The sequence below is a fragment of the Leptidea sinapis genome, chromosome 5, assembly GCF_905404315.1.
Source record: "Leptidea sinapis chromosome 5, ilLepSina1.1, whole genome shotgun sequence".
Classification (NCBI taxonomy): domain Eukaryota; kingdom Metazoa; phylum Arthropoda; class Insecta; order Lepidoptera; family Pieridae; genus Leptidea; species Leptidea sinapis.
In genome coordinates this window covers 1,610,375-1,621,367 of record NC_066269.1, presented here as the reverse complement: position 1 = coordinate 1,621,367, position 10,993 = coordinate 1,610,375, and the positions used below count along the sequence as shown (strand labels likewise).

Genomic DNA, 10,993 nt, shown 5'->3' with positions numbered 1-10,993 from the left:
TTGTGTTTCGGTCTGAAGGGCGCCGTAGCTAGTGAAATTACTGGGTAAATGAGACTTAATATCTTATATTTCAATGTGACGAGCGCAATTGTAGTGCCGCTCAAAGTTTATGGGTTTTTCAAGAATCCTGAGCGAAACTGCATTGTAATGGACAAGACGTATCAATTACCATCAGCTGAACGTCCTGCTCGTCTCTTCCCTTACTGTCATAAAATAAAGCTTAATACGCCACACATGGAAGTAGAATACATTGAATATAAAACACTTATATGAAGACTGATAAATAATACATTGAACAATTAAACCTAATCTTATCTTCAATCAGTCTTAGATAATCAAGTTCGACGGAGACTGACAAAGGTAGATTAAATTATATCTGCAAAGAAACTATAAAGTGCTTGTTAATCACGCCGAATTAATGTAAATTTCAAAATTTATATAAAACCATGAATTTAAATAAAACACTTTTAAATGATTAAAACGCGTGTAATTGTAACGGTTTTACATTAGATGTTTGCGTAAATGTTACATTTTTATTTTAGTTAACCCGACGTTTCAAGACCTTTCCAGATATCCAACAACTTTCCAGGTCTTGAAACGTCGTCTCTCCTTTCGCCGAGTAGATGTCAGATAAGAGATATTTTTACGAAATTCCACTTGCAAGAGTTTTTTTTATGAACAGAACGGCTGCCGGGTCAGATACCAAGTGTCAACCCGAACTAAACATTCACCACAATCATATTCACTGAGATCCGTGTCGCACGAATGAATAGGTACTTCATATTATATTGAATTATTCTTGACATATTTACACGAAACACTGTGCCGTCTACAAGTTTAATTAATATTGTGCTGCCACAGACTAATTATTCAAACAACAAACATGATAATATTGAATTAACATTTTGAGTGCGTCTATGAACACAATTAATATGTTAATTAATAATTTTAATGCTAAATTTAACCTTTATAATAAATATTCTCAAATTCAAATATTTTTATTCAAAATAGGATGTTACATCACTTATTGAAAGTCAAAAACTACCACCCATTCCAAAAAGAATGCCTCAGACCTGAGAAGAATGGGCGCAACAAACTCAGCGGGTTTTTTTTCATCAAAAAATATGTTTACAAAGTAATATTGTACAATAAACTTATTATTTAATTATGTCAATGCATTATTGTAATTTATAATTGTTAACTTATTCAGCCTTTGTTCACTAGTAGGCCCATAAACAAAGTTACACTGTTAATCAGAACGCACGAGAGTAGCGTACCGCGGCAGCAGCCAGGGAGTCCCAGAACCAAATTATCCATTGTTCACTACTATTTCGACAATAATTTCAGATGTAAAAATGCACACACGCTCCAAGTTATACTAAAGTTATTGTTTTGCCGTTAAATTGTAAGAAATGAAGTCGATTGACAATCTACCGGCTTATTATAATCACTAGTGAAATTATAATATTACGGTTTTGACAATATACCTAATATGACACATACACTATCAATATCTGAAGAGCTTTAGTATTCCATTGGTACTGTTGTTTTTACATTTTTGAAAACCTGTACATGTTCCCCCCACCAGTGAAAGGGTATATACATATATACACATATATGTATTAATTATTCTTAAAGTTAATTTTAATTAAGTTTTACTTCAATCGCGCGTAAAGATTACACGCATACACTTTTATTTTAGTAGCTATGGGTAGGCTTAAGAAAGGTTCCGAGTCCCTAAAAAAATATAGATCCCATATTTCACGTTCTTGTGAGACACTGAAATATCGTAAAAACGTTTGTTAGCTATTAATGACAGGTAGCCTCAGACCTACTTTTCGGCGAACGTGTAAATAATAATATATAATCAAACTAAATGAAAACTCGTAAAAATGCAGTACACAAACTATAATAACATCATTTTTATGGCACAAAATAGCAAACATTCGGCATCAAACTAACGAAGAATCACGGAAATCGGATCATAAATCTCAGCGTAATCGGGGTAAAATAATAACATAAAATACCAATCGAATTGAGAGCCTCCTCCTTTTTTAAGTCGTTTAAAATACTGAAACGTATACGTAATACGTAAACGTCCCACTCTTTATTAACACGATTAATCGTGTACCTTAAGCGTAACTTAAGTTAAATATAATGTAAATTAATAAAAAAACACCTTACGAGAATAATTGAGTTTAATAGAAGCATCAATCAACACACACTGTATGTAAATAAAGGTCATGAGATCATTATGTTAACGATTATAATGATATAAATATAACTTTAATAATATATTCTTTATCTGTGGCGATTTTACGACAGAAAAATTATATCAACATATAGTGCTTTAACACTGAATACGCTTAGTAGAGTTCACAAGCAGAGGTCCAAAGTCCATTGTGTAGCTCAGAGCTTGCTACATATACCTACTTGTTGAATATAATATGATATAACTAAAAGTTTCAGTTATTCGACTGCGCTACGGCGCGCGGCTTGATACTTCAGTCGCGCGTAGACCAAGCCGCTGTTTACCCGCGTGTATCCTTTGTCAGTGTGACTCAACTCAAGCTGAACGCTAATAGAAGCTAGTGTTCGAAATTCAAATAGAGCGGGAATTCCCGTTTTGTTTTTAATTTGTGAGTGTCCTGTGATTCAGATACTGTTTGGCGCTTGGAGATTATTTGTTTGTTATTTTAAATTTGGAATTGAGTGAATCGATTGTCAACAATTTTGAATCAATACGGTGAGTTTGATTGAATTTTTTTTAAATTAATACTTTTATAATTCTACCAACATAGTGCTTGCAATACAACAGTGTTTTTTAATTTGTACGAAATTCTTTCACAGAAATTCATTGAATACTACTGTATTCCCATAAATTATATTATTATTATGTATACATTAAGTATAATGTATACATTAAGTATAATGTATACATTATACTTAATGTATACTAAAATACATAAATAAATCACAAAAATAAAATACATAATAATAATATAATTTATTGGAATATAATAATATAAGAACTTTTTAGATAAATGCACAAATTTCAGGATGCACGATAATAATGTTTGAATTAATAGTCAATCAATCCAAAATATATCTATCCTCTGTTTAGTTCATGATATATGTTTTAGATTTTTAATATTATATATTTTAATCATGAAAGATTTTGTTCAGAACTGTATTATTCAGCAATTGATGAAATTTGCAAAGTAACTCAGCGGGTGATATTATGAGTTTTGGTTTGATACCGAACGCACGAATACAATTTGTTTATATTTTTGGCTAGGTTACTCAAACAAAGTATATTATTGAGTATCAATCCCAATATTGTACTTTTTTTATTACAATAAGCCAGCCCATTACAATGCAGTGTCGCTCAGTATTCTTGAAAAATCCCAAAAATTCTGAGCGGCACTACAATTGCGCTCGTCACCTTGAAACATAAGATGTTAAGTCTCATTTGCCCAGTAATTTCACTAGCAACGGTGCCCTTCAGACCAAAACACAATAAGGCTTACACATTACTGCTTCACGGCAGAAATAGGCGCCGTTGTGGCATCCATAATCTAGCCGGTGCAAAGAAGCCTCCATGCTCTCGAACCACGAAATGCCCAGAGTCGACTTACGACTCCCTCTGGCCTGGGACTTCCCTATTCTCTTTATTCCCCGGGAAAGCACAGGGTTAATACAAAGAAAATTGATTAAATTAGGCGTTACTTTGCGGAAACACGTGTCGAATTGTTTTAGAAACAAATATTGGCGGAATTAACATTAAAGAAAACTTAAATCATTTGTATTAATACAAAGAGTCTGAGTTGTCAACAAATTTCGGCACATAGATTATATAACATGAACTAATAGTTATCCTCATTTACAATGCGAAATTTGACGCAAACGAAGTCACAGGTACAATTTGGTTTATGTATATAACTCTGTATAAATTTGTTAATGTAATATACATACGTATCTTCCATAGTCTCACAGGTGTCCCGTGCAAGCTCTGGTCTAGTTCTGTCTAGATAGATAGATAAAAGACAATTCAAATTTTTCAAATTCAAATTCAAATATTTATATTCAAAATAGGATGCGACATCACTTATTGAAAGTCAAAAAACTACCACCCATTCCAAAATGAATGCCTCAGGCCTGAGAAGAATCGGCGCAACAAACTCAGCGGGCTTTTTTTTTCATCAAAATATGTTTTACAATTAAAGTAACATTTACAAAGTAACAAAGTAACGTTGTACAATTAAACTTATTATTTAATAGCCTGAGGGCGGTCGCTCCATTCCCAATCTGTGGTATCATTAAGAAAGTCATTTATGTTATAGTAACCTTTACCACACAAACGATTTCTAACAAATCTTTTGATTAAAGTAATACTTTTGGTTTCAACATTTTCTGGGATCCTGTTGTAAAAGCATATACATCGCCCCACAAAAGACTTGCTAAGGCCTTGTTCCCACTATGCCGGACCGGTAGATCTGACGGAAACCGGACACCGGACAGAATGTTCACATTACACCGGATCCTTCTTCATCTCTTGGACAAGCGTTATTAAAGTTTCTCCATGCTACACGTCTTCTTTTATCAGAAAATGCGAGCCGAATCACGTGAGGGGAGCACGGGCGGGGCGAGCGGGGGACAGATGATGGCGCAAATTCGTTCACATTACTCCGGTCCGATGGTTTTACCGGCACTTCGCAGTGACAAAACGCTCGGTAAAAATGCCGGCCTCGGTATTTTTTCCGGATCCGGCGTAATGAGAACAGCTTCATATATATTCTTTAGCCATTAGCTCTTCCGGCAGTTTTACCGAACCGGTAAATCTGCCGGTCCGGCATAGTGGGAACCCGGCCTTACTCGACTTAGTCGAGTAGTAGGCATTATAAGCTTATGTCTGTTCCTGGTGTTAACATTATGGTTATGACAAAGAAATACTAATAGTTGCCACTTGCCCGTTGCATTCGCAACTAAAGGTTTTATCTCGATAAAATGTTTAATATGAGAATAATCATGTCCTAAACAGAGGCGTCTGCTAATTCAATTATCATAGAGTCGTTACTGAGACATGCAGGGCAAGCCTGTCAGCCATCAAGTTGGCATACGGACATCACATTTTGCACGGACGCACGCCAAGAAAGGAAAGATATTAGTAGGACATTTATTTACCATAGGGAGTAATAATAGCATAATATATTGCAACAACACTTGGTACACTTATGTAGCTACATCACTTCGTAAAGGGGCGTTGCCATGGGGAATAGAACTGATAAGAAACTCCCAGCCCATCTTTCAAATCATAAAATAACTTACCCTACTCAATATAATATTATACAAAACAAACAAGAACCATGCATTATTATATAATCTACTGTACTATAACAAGCCTTCTTTGTCAAAGAATCTTTAATATATTTCTTAAATTTGTGCTAAGTGAGCCCTAGTATACTGTATAGTATTTTATTGTATAATTGAATACCAAGACCAATGAAGGAGCCCTTGACTCTAGATAACTTGTTATCTCTTAATTTTGATCTGGTTTTAGCACATCCCCAATATCTGGTAGACTGTGAATGGTGGGATATACAGTCTTCTCGGTAATTGATTCCATAAAATGGCTGTGCGAGGTTAGATTTTCCTCGCCCTCCCAAATCCAGTGGTTGTCGATTGCCAGACGACAAAATGATTCGAGTGGAATTTGGGATTTTGATGTAATGTCCGATGGTGGAATTGGGCTCATGGTATCAACTCTAACAACTCCTCTGAGCACTCCCCGTGATAAATGCAGAGAGAACCCACATTTCTACGTAACGCGAAAAGAATCAAGCTGATTAGAGATGACTTATCGTCGATTATTCAACCACTCGTAGTTGTATACGGTCAATTGGAAAAAGCCTCTTAAATTAAGAGTTAGTGAATCTGAAAACTGAGTAATTTCAATAAAGGGCGTTGTTTTTTTATTTATTTTAAATGGAATGAAATGAAATAAAAATAAATAACTATATTTATTAATTAATGAATAATATATATATAAACATAATATAAGATAGTATACTTACGATACAATTACAAAATTTATAAAGCATATCTGTTTTTTTTTTTGGAAAAGGAGGACAAACGAGCGTACGGGTCACCTGGTGTTAAGTGATCACCGCCGCCCACATTCTCTTGCAACACCAGAGGACCACCACAGGAGCGTTTCCAGCCTTAAAGGAAGGCCTACGCTCTATATTTGAAGGTACCCATGTCGTATCGTCTCGGAAACACCACACAAGGAAGCTCATTCCACAGATTTGTAAAAATAAATAATATTGTACAGTCATTTCTTTCGCTATAAAATAATCACAATCTAGTTCCAGGCTAGAAGTGTATACATTTACCCTTAAAGCTATTATGTTTCTTATGAAGCATACTAGAATTAGTTACAAGCAATCCCTTATTTCTAGTGTTATAATATCCTAATTTGTGGCGTGTCGTGCGAAGGTGGAATTTGGCGGCAGGAATCAGATGAAACAGCTCTAGCGACCTGCAGTTAAAATTATGTTAAGGATGGGTTATATAAGACTACTATATTACACTGGCCTGCAAGAGTAAGTATCATACTTTTCAAATTATTTTTTTTTTCTTAACTATAGAAGGTATAGATTTAAGATTAAAAACATTTTGTTGCAAATTTTATAGGCTTTAATTCTTAGAAACTAAAATTATCCATTAGTAACATTTTTAACTTAAAAAAGATAAAACAATGAAAAAAGACATTTTTAGTTAAGTGTAAAAAATTGAACTAAAATGTATTACATTTTATTTAATTTTTAATAACTGGTATTGCCTTCTCGAGCTCTGATTACAGCTTCGAGCCGGTTTGGCATACTGAACACTAGGTTTCGGAGCCGATGTTGGGGAATATTCTTCCATTCTTCTACCAGCCTGCTTTAGTGCCCTGAGGGTAGTAGGTGGTGGTCTGCGATTTCTGACTAGCCTCCCAAGCTCATCCCAGGCGTGTTCAATTGGGTTTAGATCAGGACTTCTTGATGGCCAAGCCATCACGCTGATACCGACCTCCTGAATATACTCTTGTACGATATGAGCCGTGTGTGGCCGGGCATTATCATGCATTACCATCGATCCATCACCCATATTTGCTAAATATGGCCCTGCATACTCATTGAGAATCTCTTGAGCATATCTTTGCCCAGTGAGGGTGCCATTTTCTATGGCTACTAACTCTGTGCGACCTTCTGAAGATATGCCTGCCCAAATATGCACACTGCCTCCATCGTATTGGACTCTTTCTGAGATGCAGGCTTGAAGGTATCGCTCACCAGGTCACCTGTAAACACTTCGCCTTCCATCAGAAGTGTAAAGGGAGAATCGACTCATCTCCAAACAAAATTCTTGACCTTTCATCTTCATCCCACTGCATGTGTTCACGGGCGTATCGCAGTCTCGCTACTCGATGCTGTCTCTCGAGTTTTGGGCCACTCGCTGGTCTTTGGGGTTCCAAATTTGCTTCAGCAAGTCTTCTTCTCACTGTACTGTCACTAATGTAGTCCCTCCGGGTCTGAAGTAGCTGTTGCTGGACTTCAACTGCATTTTGGTGGCGATTTCTTAACACAGTGGAAATAATATAACGATCTTCTCGGGCACCTGGGTCTGCCATTACAAGGTCTGCTCAGATGGTGTCCAGTCTCTTCGTACCTTTGCTTTACCTTCTGGACCGTTCGTACCGTCACACCCACCATTCTTGCAGTGCGACGCATACTGATGCCTAGTTTTTCTAGCATAAATTTTTAAAACAAGACCCATCGATCTTGAAAAAAATTTACTACAGAAAGAAAAATGTGAATGGTAAAATTGTAATTCGGAAACGTCCACTTTGAAAAAGGAATGGTTTTGTTTTTGAAGTTTTTTTTCAGCCAATTCTTAAAAGAAGGTTACCGACTATAAAGTTCTTATGTACAAAATTAAATTCTCTTTGGAGTCCTTTTTATTTCGAAACTATATCTTGTGAACTTAAAACGTTATCCCAATTTTAAAAGTGTGATACTTACTTTTGAAGGCCAGTATAGTTGCCTCTTTGATTAAGAGTGTTTCTATTTACTTATTGACATGATTATAATTTGGTTCTGATTGTAAGCTAAATATTCACACGAGTCAGCTGTTTACAAATTCTTTAAAGCTCGAAACTCGAAATACTTGCTCAGTTTATTTATAAGTGGATACACAAATAGCGGTAGGTTCATAAAGTTACAATGTTTACAGATACACACCTATGTGTATTTACACAAATGCGTGCCTCATACACTCACACTTTGTTTTTTTTTTAATCAAAGTACGGAACGAGTCGAGCAGGACGTTCAGCTGATGGTAATTGATACGGCCTGCCCATTACAATGCAGTGCTGCTCAGGATTCTTGAAAAGCTAAAAAATTCTGAGCGGCACTACAATTGTGCTCGTCACCCTGAGATATAAGATGTTAAGTCTCATTTGCCCAGTAGTTTCATTAGCTACGGCGCCCTTCAGACCAAAATACACGAATGCTTACACATTTACTGCTTCACGGCAAAAATAGGTGCCGCTGTGGTACCCATAATCTAGCCGGCATCCTGTGCAAAGGAGCCTCCCACTGGTTCAGCAACAGAGAACATAATCGTTACTACTGTATCTGAAGACCAACAGGAATCTCTAATTTTTAGGATGCCGTATCCAAGGGGTAAAACAGAAAGCTATTAACAAGACTCTGCTGTCCTTCCATCTATCTGTACGTCTAGATAGACAGTTAAAATTTTCACAGATGATGTTTTTCTGTGGCCGCTATAAAGTAAAGTATGCATTTATTCCTGACAACACAAAACATATTATATACATAGTAAAATTAACAAATAAAAAATAAGATGTCATGAAAAGGACCTTGAGCCACTCAGCATTTTTGTAATTGGAAAAGATTAAGTCGATCAGTTGACAGCAGCCGTAGACAACACGGTTCTTTTTGTTATAGGTCTTAAAAGTGACCGTCTAAAAATAGTAGGAAAAGAGAAGAAACTTAAAAGATGGAATTCTGATGAGATTTTTAAAAGATTTTTTTTTTATCTTATTAAATAGGATCTTATTTTGATTTTTATTTGATAGTATTATTTTTATGCCTCTCAACCCTTTTGTTTCTCTAAAAGAGAAGATTTCAGTTTGTTTTTAAAAGAGAACAAACTTTTTTGATCTTTAATAGGTGGCGGCAAGTCATTCCAGCATTTGGCGCTGTATTTATAGTTATTTATAACAACAAACTTTAAAAATCGAACAAAATTATTATTATTCCTACCGTACGTACCGTACCGAGTACAACGCCGAACCAACTGTTATAATAATCCCGATAATCTGGCCGTTCCAAATACGACCGTATGTTTAGGCTGTTAGGATTGATGGATCTAAGCAGTAACGTGAATTGAAAAGAGCAACAATGAATTGTTTACCACAAGCTGATGCCCGCGACTTCATCCGCGTAGATCGAGGGTTTTATAAAAAAAAAAAAAATGGAATTGAAGATTGTCTCTTGTTTAATTCCAGTTCCGGTTCAGATTTTCGCTTCCGTTCAAAACATATAATATGAATCTTATTTCGAAGAAGATTGCTCTGGCAAACTTTACCAGTTCGATAACAGACTCCTTTGCACAGGATGCCGTCTAGATTATGGGTAGCACAACTGCGCCTATTTCTGACATGAAGCATTAATGTGTAAACATTATTGTGTTTCAGTCTGAAGGGCGCCGTAGCTCGTGATAGTTTGTCACGAGCCTTAGGAGTCGATTTCTGATCAAATTGAAAACGCCACACTGAATCATTTTGACCAGTTGACTAACACGTCGGCTTAACCTTGTAATGTAGATAAAATCTTTAAGGTTGCTTATTTATACCATAGCTATGAATAGATAAGCACAGGTTTTGAGTAAATGTCAGGGGATTTCATCCTCTGATAACACCATTCTGACTTCAAATGTGCAATAAACACTAATAATCCTTTTTTATGTCACTTAATAGCTACAAAGATGAATCAACGTTTAGTCCCTAAAAGTATGCAAGAGTTTTCATATAAAATTGTATATGTGTTGATCTAAAAAATAATTTATTAAGCAGAAAAAAACATGTTGTGGTACAAGGAAACCAAATAAGTGCATAGAGCGAATCGGTACGACCGCAGCATAGGTGTGGGCAGGAGGGGGACGCCGCCACTTACCAACTTAAACCACCACTATATTATATTTACCAGTGGGAGGCTCCTTTGCACAGGATGCCGGCTAAATAATGGATTCTAAAAAGGCTATTTCTGTCGTGAACTAGTAATGTGTAAGCTTTTTGGTGTTTTGGTCTGAAGGGTGCCGTAGCTAGTGAAATTACTGGGCAAATGAGACCTAACATCTTATGTAAGGTGACGAGCGCAGCTGTTGTATTGCCGCTCAGAATTTTTCGGGTTTTTCAAGAATCCTGAGCGGCTCTGCATTGTAATGGGCCAGAACACTTGTTTTAGAAAAATTCTTTTGTTTTAGAAAAATAAAGTAATGTCCAAGAAACGGTCTTACTTTAAAAGTAATTTATATGGCAAAACAACGTTTGCCGGGTCAGCTAGTGGTAAATAAATTAATATTATTCTTTTCTTTATTCTAAATCTGTGGTTTGTTCAATAACTCTATATAATACACCAAACTATTAAAAACAAGGTAAGCTCATTGAAATGATGAACGGCTCTAAGCATGTGCCTTTTAAGTCACTTCAAATTTTATTCTGTTCATAAACGTTCGCAATTTATTCGTAAACTAAGATGGCACCGCACTTCAACCGTCCACTGTCAAGGTCTATTTAATTATAATTTAATTCATTTAATTCAATTGATCTCTATTTTAGGTGTTGCAGCTTCGTGGAAAAAATGACTGAACAGAACGGCTTTGTGCCCGAATGACAATGACAGAATAATTTGTAGTCTAGGAA

The 10,993-nt window shown here is 35.8% G+C and overlaps 1 protein-coding gene across 1 annotated transcript in view; it reads left to right on the top strand.

Annotated features, from left to right (window-relative positions):
- Positions 1-2,523: 2,523 nt before the first annotated feature.
- Positions 2,524-10,993, top strand: part of LOC126964651 (arrestin homolog) — a 111,587-nt gene continuing 103,117 nt past the window's right edge. Inside the window, exon 1 of the mRNA XM_050807895.1 lies at positions 2,524-2,746. The gene's annotated coding sequence lies outside the window, so the exon portion shown is untranslated. The remainder of the gene's footprint in view (positions 2,747-10,993) is intronic.